At 41.7% G+C, this 19,570-nt stretch overlaps 1 long non-coding RNA gene across 1 annotated transcript in view; it reads right to left on the minus strand.

Annotated features, from left to right (window-relative positions):
• Window positions 1-19,570, minus strand: part of LOC118494347 — a 60,659-nt gene that overhangs the window by 29,912 nt on the left and 11,177 nt on the right. The window lies entirely within an intron of this gene.

Below are 19,570 nucleotides of genomic sequence, written 5' to 3' on the forward strand. Positions count from 1 at the left end.
ATAGAGTATGTTGAGAAAAAATATAAAAAAGACAGTATACAGTATGTCGAAAAAAGGCATAAAAAAGTGATAGTATAGTATGTCGAAAAAGTCATAGTATGGTATGCCGAAAAAAGTGATAACATAGTCATAGTATAGTATGTTGAAAAAAAGTGACAAAAAAAGTCATAGTATAGTATGTCAGAAAAAGTGATAAAAAAGACATAGTATAGTATGTCGAAAAAATTAATAAAAAAGTAATTGTGTAGTCAGTCAAAAAAAGTCATAGTATAGTATGTCGAAAAAAGTGACAAAAAAGCCATAATATGGTATGTTGAAAAAAGTGATAACATAATCATAGTATAGTTTGTTGAGAAAAAATATAAAAAGACACATTATACTATAGTATGTCGAAAAAAGTCATAGTATAGTATACCGAAAAAAGTGATAAAAAATTGATAGTATAGTATGTTGAAAATAGTGACAAAAAAGTCATAGTATGGTATGTCGAAAAAAGTGATAACAAAGTCATAGTGTAATATTGAAAAAATTCATAGTATAGTATGTTGAAAAAAGTTATAAAAAAGTGATAGTATACTATGTTGAAAAAAGTGACAAAAAATTCATTGTATAGTATGTTGAAAAAAGTGATAAAAAGTCATAGACAAAGTATATGACGTATATGGTATGTCGAAAAAGTGATAAAAAAAAAGACATAGTATAGTACGTCCAAAAAATGAATAAAAAAGTCATAGTATAGTATGTCAAAAAAGTGATAAAAAGGGATATTATAGTATTTTGAAAGAAGTGACAAAAAAGTCATTGTATGGTATGTCAAAAAAAGTGATAAAAAGTAATAGACAAAGTATATGACGTATATGGTATGTCGAAAAAAGTGATAACATAGTCATAGTATAGTATGTCAAAAAAAGTGTCAAAAAAGTCATGACGAAAAAAATGATAAAAAAGACATAGTATAGTATGTCGAAAAAAGTGATAACATAGTCATAGTATAGTATGTCCAAAAATGCCATTAAAAAGTCATAGTATGGTATGTTGAAATAAATCTAAGCATAGTATGTCAAAAAAGTCATGAAATAGTCGTAATAGTATGTCAAAAAAAGTCATGATATACTTTATATATTTGAGATTAACTGAAAGAGCTCTGGTAAACTTCCAATTGAAGAAGCCTGAAAAAAGCCTAAACAACACGTGGTATCAATATAATGATCTCACTGTGATCACAAGAAAGCATTTGCGAACATATTGATATATAATTTGTGTGATTTGAAAAACTGGTACTCTGAGCTTTCGTCCAGGAATGTCAAGGATGTTTAAGAAGGGCTGTCAATGAAGGAATGCTTGTGGCTCTTGTAATTTGGAGGCTCACTGAGCCAAATGTATAAGTCCTTTTGCTTAATAATGTAAGCAATAGACACATTGGCTAAAAGTAGACAGTATATCTTCTAAAAACTTAGAGCTTGCTCACTGCAGCAGCAGTACGAGCAGTACAGTACAACATTAGTAGCTTTGTGGAGCAGAATGATAACATCAGCATGCTGACATGCTCACAATGACAATGCTAAGCTATGAATATGTTAAGCAGGTGTAATGTCTAATTAGAACTAAACACAAGCTGAGGCTGATGGAAATGTCATTAGTTTTGCAGGTATTTGGTAATTAACCAAAGTATTGAACAAATTAAGAATTTGACCTTCAAGTTGGTACAACTCATTCTGAATGTGTGTACCAACTATTCTGCCAATCCATTCTATTTGTTGAGATATTTCACACACAACAATATATTTCCACCCCTTGTCATTAGTCATTAGGATATATCGTCTGGGAACAATGAATGTACCAAATGATATACCATTCTTTTAGATGTTAAGACATTTCACTGGATAAGTAACACCTTTGACTTGTTGGTGGAGCTAGATGAAAAGCCAGGGGTTATCCTCTGGGAACAACAAATATCTGTAAAAAAAATGTCATGGCAATCCATCCAGCATTTCAAATATTTGTGTCTTGACCAACATGGTGAACAGACCTAAATAGTCATCCATAGAGCCAAGGCTAGCATGGCTTAAAACAAAGACAAGCAGCAAATCCTCTCCTTTGAATGCCCAGAACCAGAGAATGTTTGCTTGATAAATGAATGACTATAATGGAAAATTGCCTATTAATTTTCTCTTGACCGATTAATCAACTAATCTTTTCAGCTCTAGTATGAAGCAGAAATACAGAATAAAGCCACCCACATACACACTTAATACCCTGCAGATGCAATGCCTCATCTACTGCAGCAAAATGGCCAGATTGAGTGTAGAGCTGAGGGCAGAGAAGAGATTCAGAGAATAAGATTAATTGATATTGCACTCTGGAAAGGTGTGTGCATGTGTGCAGTACGTAAGGGTCACGCAAAGTGGGTTAGCCAAAGGGCTTTTACGAGCATACATATGCCATACCTCTGTGCTCCTCCCCTTCCAACAGACCTTCCATCTGTCTGCTTTAGCATTGAAACATTATCAAATGTGTGTGCAAATGTTTCTACCTTTCAATAATGTATTAGTGTCTTTAATGATATGTCTTTTTTACTATCTAGACAACACATAACACACAAACGCACATGACAGTGAGTTGGAGACCATTTTTAAGACTGCTGAGGTTCAGAGAAAGGTTTCCATGTTCTGAGAGGAGCATAAAACCAATGGCTCTATGCCTTGTGACGGCTTCATATTTAATGAATGGAGATGACATTAGTACTGATCTCCATTTTTCCTCTGCATGTCTTTTTTTCTGCATTGCAGGATGCATTTAGAGTAAAAAAAAGAAGAAGCACTAAACCACTCTTTTTGAACAGAGAGGGACAAATAGGTTTGAGAATGTGCTTTCTATTTGTAACCATGCCGTCAGAACCAAATGCTCTCTGCTCTGCTGCCCCGGTAGTCATTGCCACACCATTGTGGAATGCAGGTCCTCAGCTCTAATTGATTTGGAGGCACATGACCCAGTATCAAAGGTCAAAGGGCACACAGCCCAAGAGAGAGAGCAACTCCCTGGCACAAAACAACCTCAGCTAGGTTTAAGTCAACTCCTTAACTTCTTCAAACTTTACGTGGCCTCAAATGTTTCAAATGAGAGTGCCTCAACTCCACGTGTCTTTCAGCTCCGCTGAAACACAGATAAAGCTGCGACATCAGTACATATCGGGGCCCAATCTAGTGTCGCCATCGCACCACATCGCAGGCGCAGATAAAAAGGAAAGCGTTATACGGTGATGCATATTTCCCTTTAATCAGAGCTAACGTGTACCACAGCCGTCACACTACTGCACTCCCACCTCACTGTGGCTCTCAGGGGGACAGGGGCGATCAAAGCCACCCCCCCCGCTTGTACATGATCAGTGGGAAAGAAGGAGAACTGCTCCCTTTCTTTCTCTCGTTCTTTCTTTCTTTCTTTGGGTCTTTGAGCTACACTGCCTTCAACACTAGCATGGCCCCAGAAGTGTTGAGATTGAGCAGGAAAGGTGAGGGACAAACAGTATGTATTAAAAGAAATGTACTTACTTTGTGTGTGTACCTGTTAAGATCTTTCATTTGACCCTGATGCACTCATCTAGCAGGGAGGAAACAAACAACATGCAGGGAGACGGGAAATAACAAAACTGGCGTCACTGGGAGAATGTCGGGGGAGATTTATAGGACAGTAAAAATGTGACCCACACTGACCACAGATGTTCTCGAGAACAACTTAGGTGGGGTGTAATGTGAGTGCAACAAGCACTCTTTTGGCTAACGGAAGCTGCACTCCCACCTTCTCACTTCTCACTGTTCATGCTCTGTTGCCCGTCTGTCTTAATACACTAACATCCGTGAAGCCTCTGTCGGCACGTGCAATATGTTGGCGATACGTGTGCACATTCATCAAAGTGATTCTATGGTTTCATCAAAGATTTATAAACCCTCCTGGATGTCAGGACTTAGATGTACAAATCGGTAATGCCACATCTATGAACTCTTCCTCCATCTCTCTCTCGATCTGGAGATGTGATCCTCCCTTCCCTTCCCTGCTGCCTCTCGGTCTCAGGTTTCAAAGCGTCCCGTCTCTCCTCACCCTCCCAGATTAGTCATCTAATGAGCAGCAGGGCTGATCAGGTGAATAATTGATGATGGGCGGCTGGAGAAAGGCATCGATCCGAGGCCAGGCTGCGGCTCTAAATGGAGCAGGGATGGAGACACCTCAGGAGGATAAGCAGGCGCAGGTACATCACTGCAACACTCTGTGCTGTACGCGCTGATTGGGATTTAGATTCATGAAGAGCAAAAGGTTAAACAGAAACCTCTGGAGTACATGGGCCTCTTCGGTATTTCTCGAAAACATGCAATGGATCCCTGTTGAAACCAAAGCACCACATTATGGAACAATGTTTATTAGTATTGACTTATGTTTGGATTTAATTTGTTCACACTCTGCTGAGGACCTTACTTCACATCTGCCTTAATTTTCTCATAAGCAACGCGCCAAATTAATGCGGAATACGCAGAGTAAGCTAGGATACTATTCTGGGAACACACACATAAATATCTCTACGAAAAGCAAATGGACCAACCACAGGATTTTGTAATTGTGGATATGTGAATCCATCTTCTGATTGTAAACTCCTCAGGAAGCCATCTTATAATAAGTGATCTGTCTATGTTTGTGTAAAGTATTTAATGTTCACTCGAACATACATGTTAAAATGAGTGCAGGTTTTTTTTTTTACAGATAAATCAGACAGTCAAAAGCAGTTAAAGCCTAAGTGTGTGGTGCTTGTATCCTACTCTGGGTACTTTGACAGTTTAATAAGTCCATTAAAAAGTAAGTGACATAGTGTTCCCACAGCAATCAACCCGTTTTATAAACTGCATATACTGCACGCCTCGTTTTCATCCTGACTGTTTGTCATTATCAGAAAGGAGTTTATTGCCACAGTAGTTACACTTATGTGGAATTTGCCTTGGTGATCGGTGCATACATACACAAACAAACATATTAAACATGAATAAAAAATAAACAAAAAACATATACATATATACAAAATAGCTTCTTTATATATATATATATATATATATATATATATATATATATATATATAAATATGTATATTTATAAGAAAAAGGAGGGTGAATGGGATAAGTGCAGAATGCAAAAAAAAAAAAAATATAGCAAATATAGTGCAATGGACAGATATGTAGTCCAGGATTATTAGTAACATGTGGCCAATTTGAAGTCTATGACTACTGATAATGCACATAAACAGTTATTACCTTTGTGGGCCACAAAAGATACACGTAAGAAGCATTAAAGTGCTGCATGACGCCACTTTAGAAACTCCTGCGAGTCCATCTGACAATACATCCTACCAACAGTGCGTCATTACGATTAGTTTCAGCCTAGATAACATGAATGGTTGGATGGTGCAGTTAGCCCCTTTCAGACTAAAACTTCCATATGAAGATCAGATTGTGTGGGCTGACAGCAACTCAGTCACTGCTTCAAATCAAGTAACTAAATACATATCTTTCTCTCCTGTTCCATTCCCAGTCTGGATCCAATAGTTCCAGGCTCTTCAGCCTGAGAGGTGACTGCACATCTTACCATGCCAAATCAAAAATATGCTTTTGATTTGTAAGGAAACATTGTTTCTGCCAAAGGAGCAAGTTTAACCAACCGCTCCAACTTCATACATTCCAGCAAGTGCTTACATGGAACTACAAACAGCTCAGAGTAGAGTATCCTTGCATCTGTCCTGCTTTAGAAATACAAGATTCTTCTCTGCAAGATTGGGCATGTAAGCACTGAGACTAAATGGTCATCGAGACATGCTTTATCTGTGTGTTTAAATTTCAAGAAAAGCAAGCAGTTGAGGGGTGTAAACGGTTTCAACCTACAAATCTTATTCTGACATGGAGCTGATGGACAGTATGTTGGTGACGTTGCTCCGAGGGCGCCCGTCTCTTCTTTTCCATGTTGCTTCGAAGGGGAATCCACTACAGGGTGCTGCTCATTGCCTTTTGGTCCAGATGGTCAAGAGCTCCCAGTGTTCAGCGGGGTAGGCGCCGTTCGCCCAGGGGGACTCCTGCCATCTGTTCCAATCCTCTGCTCTCTCTGCATTTAACTCAAACTCAAGGCTCAATCCACTTAATGTAAAGGTCTGATTCTGCCCCATCTCGTGTTTCTCCCTGACTGATGAGTAAATAAAATCAGCACACCTCAAAATCGGCACAGACGCGCCAGGAGCTGATAAAAAGTGTGGTTTTCTTTATTCTGTCGTATTTCATGATAGGGCCTGTTTTACCCCTGTCTTATCCACATTCCTTGCTGTAACATCAGCTTCTATTTCTGCTACCTGTGTGTGTGTGTGTGTGTGTGTGTGTGTGTGTGGATGGCGTACTGAATGAGTGTGTGTGTGGGTGTCCGGCAGAATTCAAACAAGACAGAGAGCATCTTTCTGGACTCATCTTAGCTCCGGGGAATGTGGCGAGATAACGGGATGCTAATGTCGTTCTTTGCCTTTGGGGAATTATGTCTGCCTGAGCAGTAACCTACATTTACAGAGCAGTCTTACACATAAGGTTAATGAATCAGGCCTGCTGGAAGACGACCTTTCATATGAGCATACACACACAGATATAACATTCAATACAACCATATCAGACACACACACACACACACACACACACACACACAAACAAGGAGGTTTCTGTTTGCTGTAGTGCAAAGGCTAACAAGGTTAGCAAGTAAGCAAGCATCTGAATCGGTAATTTATTTATTTAGTCTGGCTCCAAGGAGCCGTGGGCGTGGACTAATAAGAGGAAGAAGGTTCTTCTGCACCGAATTGTGTGCAATTGTGTGTGTGTGTGTGTGTGTGTGTGTGTGTGTGTGTGTGTGTGTGTGTGTGTATGTGCGTGCGTGCGTGCGTGCGTGCGTGTGTGCGTGTGTGTGTGTGTGTGTGAGAGAAAGAAGTGAGGTTTGGATTTGAGAACTGAAGCCCATCATCCACCCATTGTTTCTTCTCACTCCCACCTGCAATTAAGACAATAGACAAGTGGGGAAATTCCCATCACTGATTTGATAGGTCAATTAGCTCATGCATATGTAATCTCCTGTGCAGTTAACTAAAGATTGAGAAGATTAAGGAGGGTGGCCTAGATTTAGTGCATTTTGTCCAAAGCATGATGGGAAGGGGATGTGTTGGATTGCATGGTGAGTGGGTTGAGTGTGTGTGTGTGTGTGTGTGTGTGTGTGTGTGTGTGTGTGTGTGTGTGTGTGTGTGTGTGTGTGTGTGTGTGTGTGTGTGTGTGTGTGTGTAAAACAGAGAGAGAGAGAGAGAGAGAGAGATATATGCCCACACCTCCACCTCCACCCCTGTCTCCTCCCCTGTCCCTTCCCCCCCAACGGCGACTCTGGCTGGGATCTGCTCACCGTCTCCCCCCTGGGGAAGACCGCCATCCGTCTCGGGTCGTCAGAATCAATTATACTCATCCCCCTTTTTTCTCCTCGGCAAAGTTTACATGAGTCACATTTTTCAGACCCTGTCTCAAGCATCCACTTGCCTTCCTTCCTTCCCTGCTTCCTACTTCCTTCCCACCCCTGCCCACCACCCTAAGGCCCCCTGTCAGGACCCAGGAATAATTCCCCTCCTTTTCCGACGCTTTCGGGAGGAAAACGGCGCGGGGTGATAAATCTGCAGCGATGTACTGTAGAAAAAAATGGATGGAGATGGGAAGCCGCAAGGCTCAGCCTTCCTGCTCAGCACAGCAGAAAAAAGAACAGTCCATCCCAGAAGGATGGAGATGGAGGGATTAAAAAAAAGGAGTGACAGGGTCAAACGGGACAGTAACAGAGAGTTATTCACCTTGGACCCTGGGTGCATGATCCTGAAGGCAGCTGAGTTTGCTCGCAGGATATCACACAGCTGGAAGCCTTCAGCACTCCTTAGCCAGAACTGTAAAAACATTTTCCAACATGAATGCAAAGCAGAATCACCTTAGACCTGCAATGCTCGGCTGTTGAAATATGTTCAGGTATCACAGGTCTTATTGAGAAGAAAACAATAGATCTATGACCGAGGGCTGATATGTGGGAGGGTTTGTGTCCCTCAAGATAATCAATACCATGTTACTTGCTAGAGCACAGCCAAGGAGAGGTTCTGGTGCGCTCAACATTTCACATATTTAATGCCTGACTGCTTTTAACAGCTCACAGAAGGAGGGGTTCAATACTAACTGTACGGGTCATCCACAGGCACAAATACTTAGGAAGCAAACCTGGAGTGTTTACCTGCCCCGATGAGTAACAGAAAATACAAACAATGCAGGGTGTAATTGGCATTGATGCGTTTTAAAAGCCTTCCTCCTCCCGTGCAAACACCTGCAGCCCATGAAGCCGGGCGGCCCCCTGGGAAATCACACATTAGCATTTAGCCGTTTCATCTGCTGCACTAATCAGAGCCAAACGTTTCAATAATACAACACAAGAGCAGTTACGCAACCCAAAGAAAGGGGATGAGAGTGAGAAAGAGCACTTGCGAAAAGGTATTTCTAGAGGTTGCGAAGCATTTGGCGCCTGCTTTAAATGGTTGGATATGTCTGGGTGGAGAGGAGGGAGAGCCAGTGACCCCAACTGACTGACTGATTGTTTTCCATGTAACCACAGTGTGTTGAAATCTGTGAGATTTACCAACTACGACAGCTGCTCCAAAGATGACTGTACAGCCTACAAGCACGCAAGGCTGTGCTCTGGCGAGTGGTGCTTTGTTCTAAATGCTAACATCAGCATGCTAACATACCCACAGTGAGGATGTAATTTTTAGCAGGTAATGTTTCCCATGGTTAACATCTTTGTTTAGCATGTTAGCATGCTAACTTTAGCTAATTAACACTGAATGCAAAGTACACCTGAGGCTAATGGGAATGTCATTAGTTTTGTACATATTTTGGTCATGAATTGAAGTATTGGACCAAATGCAATTATGACGTGATGATGGCGCTAGATGAAGTTATGAGATCACTAAAGTGATTACAGTTTATCCTGATGCGAACATGAATATCTTTGACTTGTTGGTGGTGCTAGAAGTCAGGTGATCACCGAAGTCATTAGAATTCGTCCTCTGGGTACCATGGAGGTCTGTACCTCTTCCTCCCACTGTACAAATGTGAAGCCAAAATATCCCGGATACATCTTGTGATTTTGGAGTCAGAGTCTGCGCAGTAGTGATCAGGAGGTGGAGCCGCGGTATCAAAGTTCCGCCCAATGACCAACGCGAGTCAATCCCAGCTGTTTCACCCCATTTTTATAGCATCAAATAACTAATAAAAAACAAACTTATCAGAAAAATTAAAACTTGAACAAACATCAGTGTACTACCTAAAATGACAGAAACCATCTTTGGGAAAAATTGTATTTGACGTGTACTTTGATTTTTTTTGTTTGGTCCATGTCCCATCCGCGATCCAGATGTTTTGGCTTAATTTACAGTCTATGCATCAATCCCTGGTTTGTACCAAATGTAATGGCAATTTATTCAATAGTTATTTAATAGAAATGTCAGTCTTAATGTGGTGGACTGACAGACTGGCATTGCTATAGAGCCATGGCGTTGGCTAGCGTGGCCCAAAAAAAAAAAGAGCAGTATGTAAAGTTATGAACACGTGTTTCTGTTCAAATTCTACCTGAAACACACTCTGTTACTGTTCTTGCTCACACTAACTGGCAGGTTAGTTCAGGTTGCACCCACTCTGGAACCACCTACACAACAATTCATCAAATTCATACAGTTCCCCCCTTTAGACGCCAACCTCTCCTGCAGTCTGTGCTCCCTTCCTGGAGCTTGGCAGCCCCCTGATCAGCCTCTCTGGCCTGCAGTGAGCAGGAAATGGCCTATTGTTCTGAGATAATGTGAAATATAATGTTCCCCTGCACTTTTGGAAGGCATTCTGCCCTGACAGCCTCATCGCTGTGGGCAACAGTAGGCGCCAAGTATATGAGCACCTGCCAAACAGAGACGTCCATCAGCGGTGCGGTGATGCTGGTTTACAGCAGAGAGAGGAGAGGGGAATCCCCTGAAGACTAGTGAGAAAACAAGCACCTCTCACACAGCCGTTTCACAAAAACTCACCTCCGCCTACTCAATACAACCTGGGAGATTTTCTATCATCTTCCGATGCACATGTGAAAAAACACCTCTGAGTGCATTTGAGGCGATGCTTTGAGGGTGAAACTAAAATGTTGCAGGAGAGCTTTTTTTTTTTATTGTTCCCGCAGGAAAGAACCAGAGTCAAATACTTACATCACCGAAGCTCGGCAGATTCCTTCCCTTAAAATCAGTTCATCAGTCCGCATGCTAAAAGCTACAGCAGACAAGCCAACGACAATCACAGGTTGTGAATTCACACCCTCGCAGACACATGTAAGAAATTAGACTGTTTCCAAATGTGACCACACTAGCTGATTCGGAGGGGCCTAGCGGCACAGCTCTACATGACGAGGTCCTGCATTCAGTCAGACGTTGAAACCCTCATTGATCATTACAATACACTGCGGAGCAACACTCTCCCTGCTGTGGAAACAGTGAGGGAGTTTGTTTATTGGAATGAATCACTAGCCAAAAACTCATAAATATCCTTGGCAACAGTACAGATTAACAAAGCAGTTTGCAGAACAAGAACATAAGAGAGCGAGAGAGGGACCTTCCACATTTTGTAATGGAAATAGAGCAATATTTAGACCTAAATGCCTGCAGGAATAGGTTTATGAACACGACATGTGTAACCACAATTTGTCATTCTACCTTATTCTACTCCCCATGAGTATAAAGTCAGTAAGGCTCATGCATTAGCAGGTTATTACTGTCATCTTTCCTAAACTTACAATATTAGCTCCTCTGAAGGATAATTATGGGGCTTGTATTTCAAGTCCTGATGGAATAATAACTGTATCCAAGAAACTTTATTTAGGATCAGCTCAAGAGCTGGCAGGACCTAAAAGTTAAAAGGCCTTTGCTGGTGCTTGAGGTAGCGTAGCACCCTTTTCTATTCAGCTCTTGTCTGAGATGACACGTTCTCCGAAACCATGAAGAAATGCTCCTACAACTTATACATTTTTCAAATGGGATTCTCCAAGAGGTGGAATATGTAGAGGGCGGTATATTCAGGTAATAAAAGGGTGTACATCTGTCAGATTAGTGACAAAAATGAGAGTGTGTGGGATTAAGGTAAAGCATGGATGTGGCTCCTTTTGCTTTATTACTCATCTTACATTGAAGGGATCTTTTTTGGAGGAGGTACGCACCTAAATGGATTAAAGTCACAATTCACTCCACATACAAAACAGACAATCAGGCATATATCCTCTTCACTGTATCTCTGTGACTGTGTGCTTTGATGTTCAACCAGCCGCCCACTATGACTTTCTTACAGCGCCTGAATTGTCTGTTCAGCTGGGCTTTGGCTAAGACATTTGGAGGTGCCGAACACTGCCATCTATTGTTGTTCTTCTAAAGGCTCTTAGGTTGTGCTTCACAGTTGGAAGTGTATTGTTTTCGAGATTAAAAGAGGCTTCACAGCACAGGGCATAAGTTTGGTAAAATAACTTTTATGTAACAGTGCGTCTCACCTGGGTAGTTTTTTCATACTTTTTGGATAATAGGATTTTCTCAATTATATTTTTATATTTTATATTAGTTCATATTAGTTCAAACAATCAGCACCTTGTAATTGTCAGATGAAAATGTTGTGTCTTTCCAAATGTAACTTTTCTAAGAGTTACTAAGCTTTACTTTGAGCATCCACCAACTGTTTTATTGATTGGTTATAAACCATTACAAAGGACATAAACTGCATTTCACAAAGTGAACAAACAGCCTTACGTTTCTCCACATTGTTACATTGATGGTTTTGATTCAAACTGCTTCCACATATTACTTTCCTGATGGTTTGGTGTCATAATGATCCACTTAGCACAGCCGGCTCCATTTTGCATTAGCAAAGACAAATACAATAGCCTAGATTACTGATAGGGCATGCAATAATGTTCCCTGCTTGTGTACAAGGCATGGCCTGTAGCGCATAACTGATGTACAAAGCATTAGTAAATGATTTATTAACCATCAATAGAGCCATAGTTACAACTTATAGACTCTCAATAAAGGGTGTCTTGTTAAAAGTGGTACTGTTTTTATATATATATATATATATATATATATATATATGTTAGCACCTTAGCAGTTATGGTAAAATAAAAAAAATACTGAATCCAATCTTTTCATAATGTTCACACAACCATTACGCCCTCTTGCATCTCCAAACAGAACAATATCTATCAATAATAAGAACAATAATTCTCACAAGAATGCATGCAGAAAGCCACATGCCTGCACACAGGAGCAAATGAAAGCGAAAACAGGCCAATAAACTTAAGACAGACATAAACAACAAAGCCTTGCCTATCGTAGACCCTCTCCGCCTCACGCGGTTAACTCGGCTATAATTACTGCGCCGTGCACCAGGCTATCTGAGATTACAGGAGTGAGTTACACCTGATGCCAAGGGAAAGTACTCCATACTTTAAATATTTAATCAGCCCCTTTCACCGTGAAGCAAATGAGGCGAGGCAAAAGTTGCCGAGTGGCTGAGGAGAGTCGGGAGGGAGGGGGCTGCCCTGGCTGCATTTTGTGCACATGTGAACATAAGTGAGCACACACACATGTGAACACATGTGCACACACACTAGGGCAGAGATCTTCCACAGGGGGTCCGCAAAATCATCAGAAATCATTTTTTTTAACTTGAATCCAACATATTGTTAGCAAATATAAATTAGCCTATTTGTGAAAAATGATGATGATAGGCTTACTGGCCTAAAAGGTAGTCTCTAAGGCAGCTCTCCACAGATACAGTTCATCCTAAGGATTCACTGTGACACATGTATGTTTAACATTAAAACATGATGATGCCAACTGTTATTATTTTAATAGCTAAAAAGGTATGTATAAAGGCTTTAGGCCACCCTACTCTTTTTTGTAGACCCAGTTTAATACGCAACTTAATTGTATACAATATATGTGGTAGGGGGTCCCTGCTCTGTCTCTCTTTCTTTTAAGGGGTCCTTGGCTTAAAAAACGTTGAAGACCACTGCACTAGGGAGTTAAGTATGTCATCACCTCCTGAATTTTCTCTTTTGCCAGTGTCTCATTTCGGGGGAGCCTGAGAACCTCTATGAGGAGGTACAGTACGTGTGTGTCGTAGTTGTGTGTGAGCTTGGTGGGATGGGGGTGGTCTGCAAATCTACCCAGGGTCATGGCCAAGACTCTTTGATGCTCGGCCACATCAAGCTGCCGGCTGCAAGGACACAAAGGGGCAATTCTTCTTCACGCTAAGCCGGTTAGAGCTCAACCTGCTACACTTGAGCTGCACAGGAAGTGACACAATCAGGCGCTAAATCCTGCATGCCTTGTATGTTCAAGTGACCATGAAATGAACCATCGGCAGAGGTATATTTAAAGCGTCACACGATATGATCTGAGGTGCAGATCACAGAGAGGGCTTGTCTGAGAGGTGCAACCTGAACCTGACAAAGAGAGGACGTGCTGTTACTCACCTTATTCACACAGAAGCCATGGATTTATTATACTGTTTTTATACTATTTTATACTTGACATTCCACTCCATTCTGTTATTTTGCTGCACTATACTATATAATACGTTATGTTGTATTGCTACCTCACCTTATACTAGGCTATATCTCATATCCTATACTATATCATTATTTACCATGTTATACTATATTATTTTAATATGGTTATATGCTACTGATTTTGTTTGTATCATATTCTATATTTATATCAGAAAGTAAGTCAGAATTTCCAGAAAATCTGCTAAATAAATTGGAAATCAATGCATGTTTCCATCCACTGCTGTTATACAAATATTAGAAGTGCTAATTTTTCAGTTGGGTGATATTGTGCATAATAAGAGATGGATGGAAACACACTTGTTTTTGTTATTTCATTAATCAATCCTTGCCCTTTTTACCTCCTCCTTTTTCGTGACAGATGAAAAGATAAAATATACCGCAGCTGATCAAACCCCATACTATATCATCATTTACCATGTTATACTATATTATTTTAACATGTTTATATGCGACTCATTTTTTGTATCATGTTCTATATTTATATCTCTACATTACCGTAATACAGACAAACACTAAGTGTCGTTACTTACTTATTATACAGTAACATAGACTTGGCGACTGCTGCTATTATAGCCTATTATATCACACTACCGTCACTTTAATCATATCACTGTCACTTGCATTTTTTTTGTCTCCATATGCTCTGTAGTTATTTATTTTAGTTTATTTTTTTCTTTTACTTTCTCTGTTTATCTGCACTATTTCTCTCTTTGACACTCACCACTGTACTCTGTATAACAAAGTTAGTTGTACCTCTCTGGCACAAAGGCGTGATAAACATTTTTCATCCACAAATCTCTCATCAGACTGTCGCCATCATATATACTGTAGCGTGTATCAATGGCATGCTGAACTGGATCACAGGACCTTACCAAACTATAGCTCAACAAACTGCCTTATGCTTCCATAAGTTCCACAGCTTTCTGAGTTTGGTCAATCTGCTTTTGGTTTCTATGCACCAAAAGCAAGGAACTACCTTTAACGATTACTTAAGCTGGACACTCCTACTACCCCTAAACATTTCAAGATTATTTTAAAAGCATTTTACCTCAGTGTGCAATTGTTTTCATTGAGTATTACAGTTTATCTGAAATGCTAAAACACTAAACCCCATTCTCTGAACCAAATGCTCAGTGGCCTAAACCCATTCGTCGAATCATTCACTCTTCTTGCAAAACTCTAAACACACTCTCACTCTCTAAAACACATTTCACACTGTGATGCACTTGTGTTGCAAAATGGTTAAACACAACTTCAACGCAGTTGTCATCGTTTACACACGACGACTCAAAATTGTACCCACATGTTTCTGATGTATGTAATGTTCAATTGTAGAGAATGTAAGCCAGTTCAGAGTGCACAAGACGTGATGCTGAGGCCGAATACATCTTTCATTGACTTTGATTTTGCAGTTTCACAATATTTTTTAGTGTACCGTCATGTGCTTTTCATTTTGTTTTCTTAGTTCTTTGGCCTTTTGCAGTTGAACTACTGTATTGTTCTACAAGTGCCTCATATACAGACATTCAATATTGTAGTACTTGCACTACTTGCAATGTACGAGATATTCACTTTACAAGTTGTGATATACTTTTAGTTTTCATTGTAAAATGTGTTTACTATATGAAATAGTAAACAAAACTGTGACTACATGCCCTGGACACTGTGTTCTCGAATGTTTGAGGAAATGTCTAATGAATGCTCTGTAGTGTTTAGTTATTGACCGGCTGTGTGTATGATCTGAGAGCATTGTTTGACTTTGCCAGTTTTGAGAAAATGGGTGAGGGTTTCAAGAAATGTGTCTTAGCAATCGATAAAAACTGGTTACCAATTGCTGCCTGGATCCGCTTCAAGACACTAGTACCTGCATTCAGGGCCACAAATGGATCAACCCCAGCATACATCCAGGACATGGTCAAACCCTATACCCCAACCCGCCCACTCCGCTCTACATCAGCCAACCTGCTTGCTGCCCCCTCACAGCGAGGGACAACTAATCACTCGACCAAATCCCGACTGTTTGCTGTCCTGGCTCCTCCGCTCCGCAGCATGTGGATGGACTGGCAAAGCGAGACTATGGGCAGTGCAACAAACCTTCTATTTACCGTAAACATCCAGCAGACACAGACCAACATTTGACTCGTTTTTGTGTCCACCTGTAGGTAATTCCAAGTAAATAATTCCAATATTCATGTTCAACATTTTATATATCTAAGGTCTCCTTAGCTCTGCGGCCTTCTCCATGGTGTTTCCCACCCTGAGTAAATTAAAGTTTGACCCTGTTCTCAGTAATAGAGGGGAAACGGTTCCACAGTGCTCAGTCATGCTGTCATGTGCTGACATCACACACTGGAATATGTGCCTGCATAATGATTTCATCACGTGCTGACATCACCTAGCACCTCTGTCAGCCCAGAGTGATGCGTCCAAGGTCTGACGCCATCCCTGCTCTCTTTACCTGACTGCCCTGTCTGTCAAGATGACATCAACCCCCCCCCCCCCCCCACACACACACACACACACACACCCCCGAAAAGAGTGAGTCAGCCTCTCCTGTCTGTTGGGAAGAGGAGAGGAGAGGGGAGAGGAAAAAAGGAGAGAGGAGGAGAGGAGAGAGGAAAAGAGGAGAGGAGAGGAAAGAGGAAAAAAGGAGAGGAGAGAGAAAAAAGGAGAGGAGAAAAGAGGAGAGACAAAAAATGAGAGGAGAGAGGAAAAGAGGAGAGAGGAGGAGAGGAGAGGAGAGAGGAAAAGAGGACAGGAGAGGAGATGGAGAGGAAAAGAGGAGAGGAGAGACAAGAAATGAGAGGAGAGAGGAAAAGAGGAGAGGAGAGGAGAGGAGAGGAAAAAAGGAGAGGCGAGGAAAGGAGAGAGAAAAAAGGAGAGAGGAAAAAAGGAGAGGAGAAAAGAGTAGAGACACAAAATGAGAGGAGAGGAAAGGAGAGACAAGAGAGGTAAGGAGGGGAGAAGAGAAGTTTTGGTTTGCCTTTATTGGACAATTTTCAGAGAAAAATCACAATCACAAAAATCAGAAACAAGTCAAGCAAAAGAAAGACCTAAATAAAAAAAACAACAATAAAACCTGTCAAACAAATAAAAACGGGCTTTCTTAATCCAAAATGAACCACCAACTCTCCATCCTCCCCCACAGAGCAGAGGAGAGGACAGACAAGAGAGGAGAGGAAAAGCAGAAGGATAGAAATGACAAGGATGAAAATGGCGTGCTCACTGGAAAGGCACGCCAGAAGGTCGAGTATGCGCGTACTCAAGGATAGGACAATAGTGGATAGCTTTCACCTCACCCTAACACCCGGCATGTTTGACCTTATTGAAAAATCCAAATTTAGCGCAACAATTTCCAGAAAATCTGCTAAAGAAATTGTCAGTCAATGCATGTTTCCACCCACTGCTGTTATACAAATATTAGGAGTACTAAATCAAAGATAAAATATACCGCAACTGATCAAACTGAAAGATGGGTAGGAGATCAGAGAGAGACTGACCCAGGCCTGTGGGCCTCTGCATGTGACCACATCATTACTGTGAGAGAGGTGAGGGTGAGACATGAAGGGCAAAAGGAGGTTATGGCTGCTTTAAAACCTTAATCTAAGCCCTTTAAGAGTTTTAGTGAGCAGAAAGGTAAAGAAAGCCTTTGTCCTTTTTTTTTTGTTGACAAATTTAAATTTGGCAGGATTGTCTGCGGGGGCTCGGTGCTGTCATTCTGCAGTTTTCAACCTGCGCGGTGCACTATTTCTCATGGCCCGTCCCGGGAGAGAGGAAGCGGAGATGGCTGGAGGAGACTGATGCTCTTTAGACAGTGGATCAGTTATCGCTGAGCCGAGGAGGCAGAACCTGTGATAGATGCAGCTCCCTAAGAGAGCGTGGAGATGATCATTATGGAGAGGAGGGAAAGAAGGAAGGAAGGAAGGAAGGACTAAAGGGTGAAGAGTTTAAAAAGAAAGATCTCTGATCTCTGAAGAGCTTTGTCCCTTGAGACTTTCCTCCGCTGGCTGTTTCAGAAGTGACTCTGGGTGACTGTGCACTCTTTATTACATGTGAGACAATTTACTCGTGGGAGTGAAGTCGCAGGCGACATGATGTCAAGTACAGTACGATCAAAGATGCGAGAACCACTGAACTCAGAGAGCCTCTCATGTCTTTGCCTCTTTCTCTTTGTTTTCCTCAACATTCTTATTTGTGCCAGTGTGTATGTCAAAAGGAAGAAAGGCGAAGGGTTTGTTTCCGTACAGAAAGTCTCCATGATTCATGTTTCCTCTGCTTTGATCTGTGAGCTGTGCACAGCCCCGGGATAAACCATTTCAGGTTGTCTAAACAATTTCCAATCACTGTTTCCATATTTAGGTTCTTATATGGAGGCGAGAAGAGAGGGCCTCACATGCTAACATGCTCCTCTCTGAGCAGCAGGGAGGAGGGGAGAACCTGATTTTCTCCATTATGAGTGAAGCCAGACATTGATTTGTGCAGACGGAACACGCATGCACAAACAAACATGCATATGTGCACACAACACACACATCTGCACAACCATATGCCCCGTGAGGTCAGCTTACCGGCAAACCGAGAGCCCCCTGAAAACACCCACCTCAATCTCTCATCTCGCTCTCCAAACACACATCTGCTCCCCAGCGTGCCTCCCCTCCTAACCCTCTGCGAAATCAACCCAGGCTCTTATTAGTAAACCCCACCCACCTTTTCTCTGCTCACCTTCCCAATTACCCAACATCCCGCTCTGTAAAAAAAACCTCAAACAATTCAAAAACTGCAGAGCAAACCAGAACAACACTTCAACTCAACAGCTTGATTGCGTGGACGAACACAACGTGATTGTGTGTGTGTGTGTGTGTGTGTGTGTGTGTGTGTGTGTGTGTGTGTGTGTGTGTGTGTGTATGTGTATGTGTGTTCTTGTTTAACTATATTCGTGGGGTCCAATAACCGGGAATACAGTATACTTGTGGGGTCCGGACAGCTTTGTGGGGCCAAAATGCTGGACCCCACAAGGTTAAAGGGCTGTTTGAGGGTTAAGACTTGGTTTTAGCATTATGGTTAGAATTAGGTTATGGTGAGGGTTAGGGTTAAGGTTAAGGGTTAAGGTTAGGCATTTAGTTGTGATGGTTAAGGTTAGGGTATGGGGCTAGGGAATGCATTATGTCAATGACGGGTCCCCACAAAGATAGTGCCATGCACTATGTGTGTGTGTGTGTGTGTGTGTGTGTGTGTGTGTGTGTGTGTGTGTGTGTGTGTGTGTGTGTGTGTGTGTGTGTGTGTGCGCGCGCGCACGCGCTGCTGCATGACATCATTCAGCTGTTCCTCTGGCCAGGACTCCATCCAACTAAATAATCCAGGCCAGCTCCATAAAGCAGGGAGTGCCTCCACATTCCCCCAGCCATGAAATATCAAGTGGTATTAAGTCACCATAACTGTCTGCCTCCTTCCTTCCTCATGCTTCCTCCTGCACTCACACATGCAAAAGTACTAATGCACAAGCATGCACACTGCAATTGTTTCAAAGTAATCGCAAAATGTAAAGAAAAGCAACAAAGAAACACTCTCTGTCGAAGATTTATTCTCTTTGTGTTTGTGCATCAGTATCAGATGTGCAGTAAGCACGCAGCAGGTGGCTCCACATTAACCTTCGCCCACAGTCTGAGCAGCACAGCAAAGCACAGCGCAGAGATCTGGTTTCGGCCCCTCACTCTCCCCTCCATCCCTCCATCCCTGCGGACCATTATACATGACATCAGAGCCTCTCGACAGCCACGCACAGCTGTGGCCAGAGCAGAGCGGAGCAATACCCCAGGTCCACCCAACCTTCTACATGCTCAAACAGCAACAC

Source organism: Sander lucioperca, chromosome 23 (genome assembly GCF_008315115.2).
Source record: "Sander lucioperca isolate FBNREF2018 chromosome 23, SLUC_FBN_1.2, whole genome shotgun sequence".
Classification (NCBI taxonomy): Eukaryota; Metazoa; Chordata; class Actinopteri; order Perciformes; family Percidae; genus Sander; species Sander lucioperca.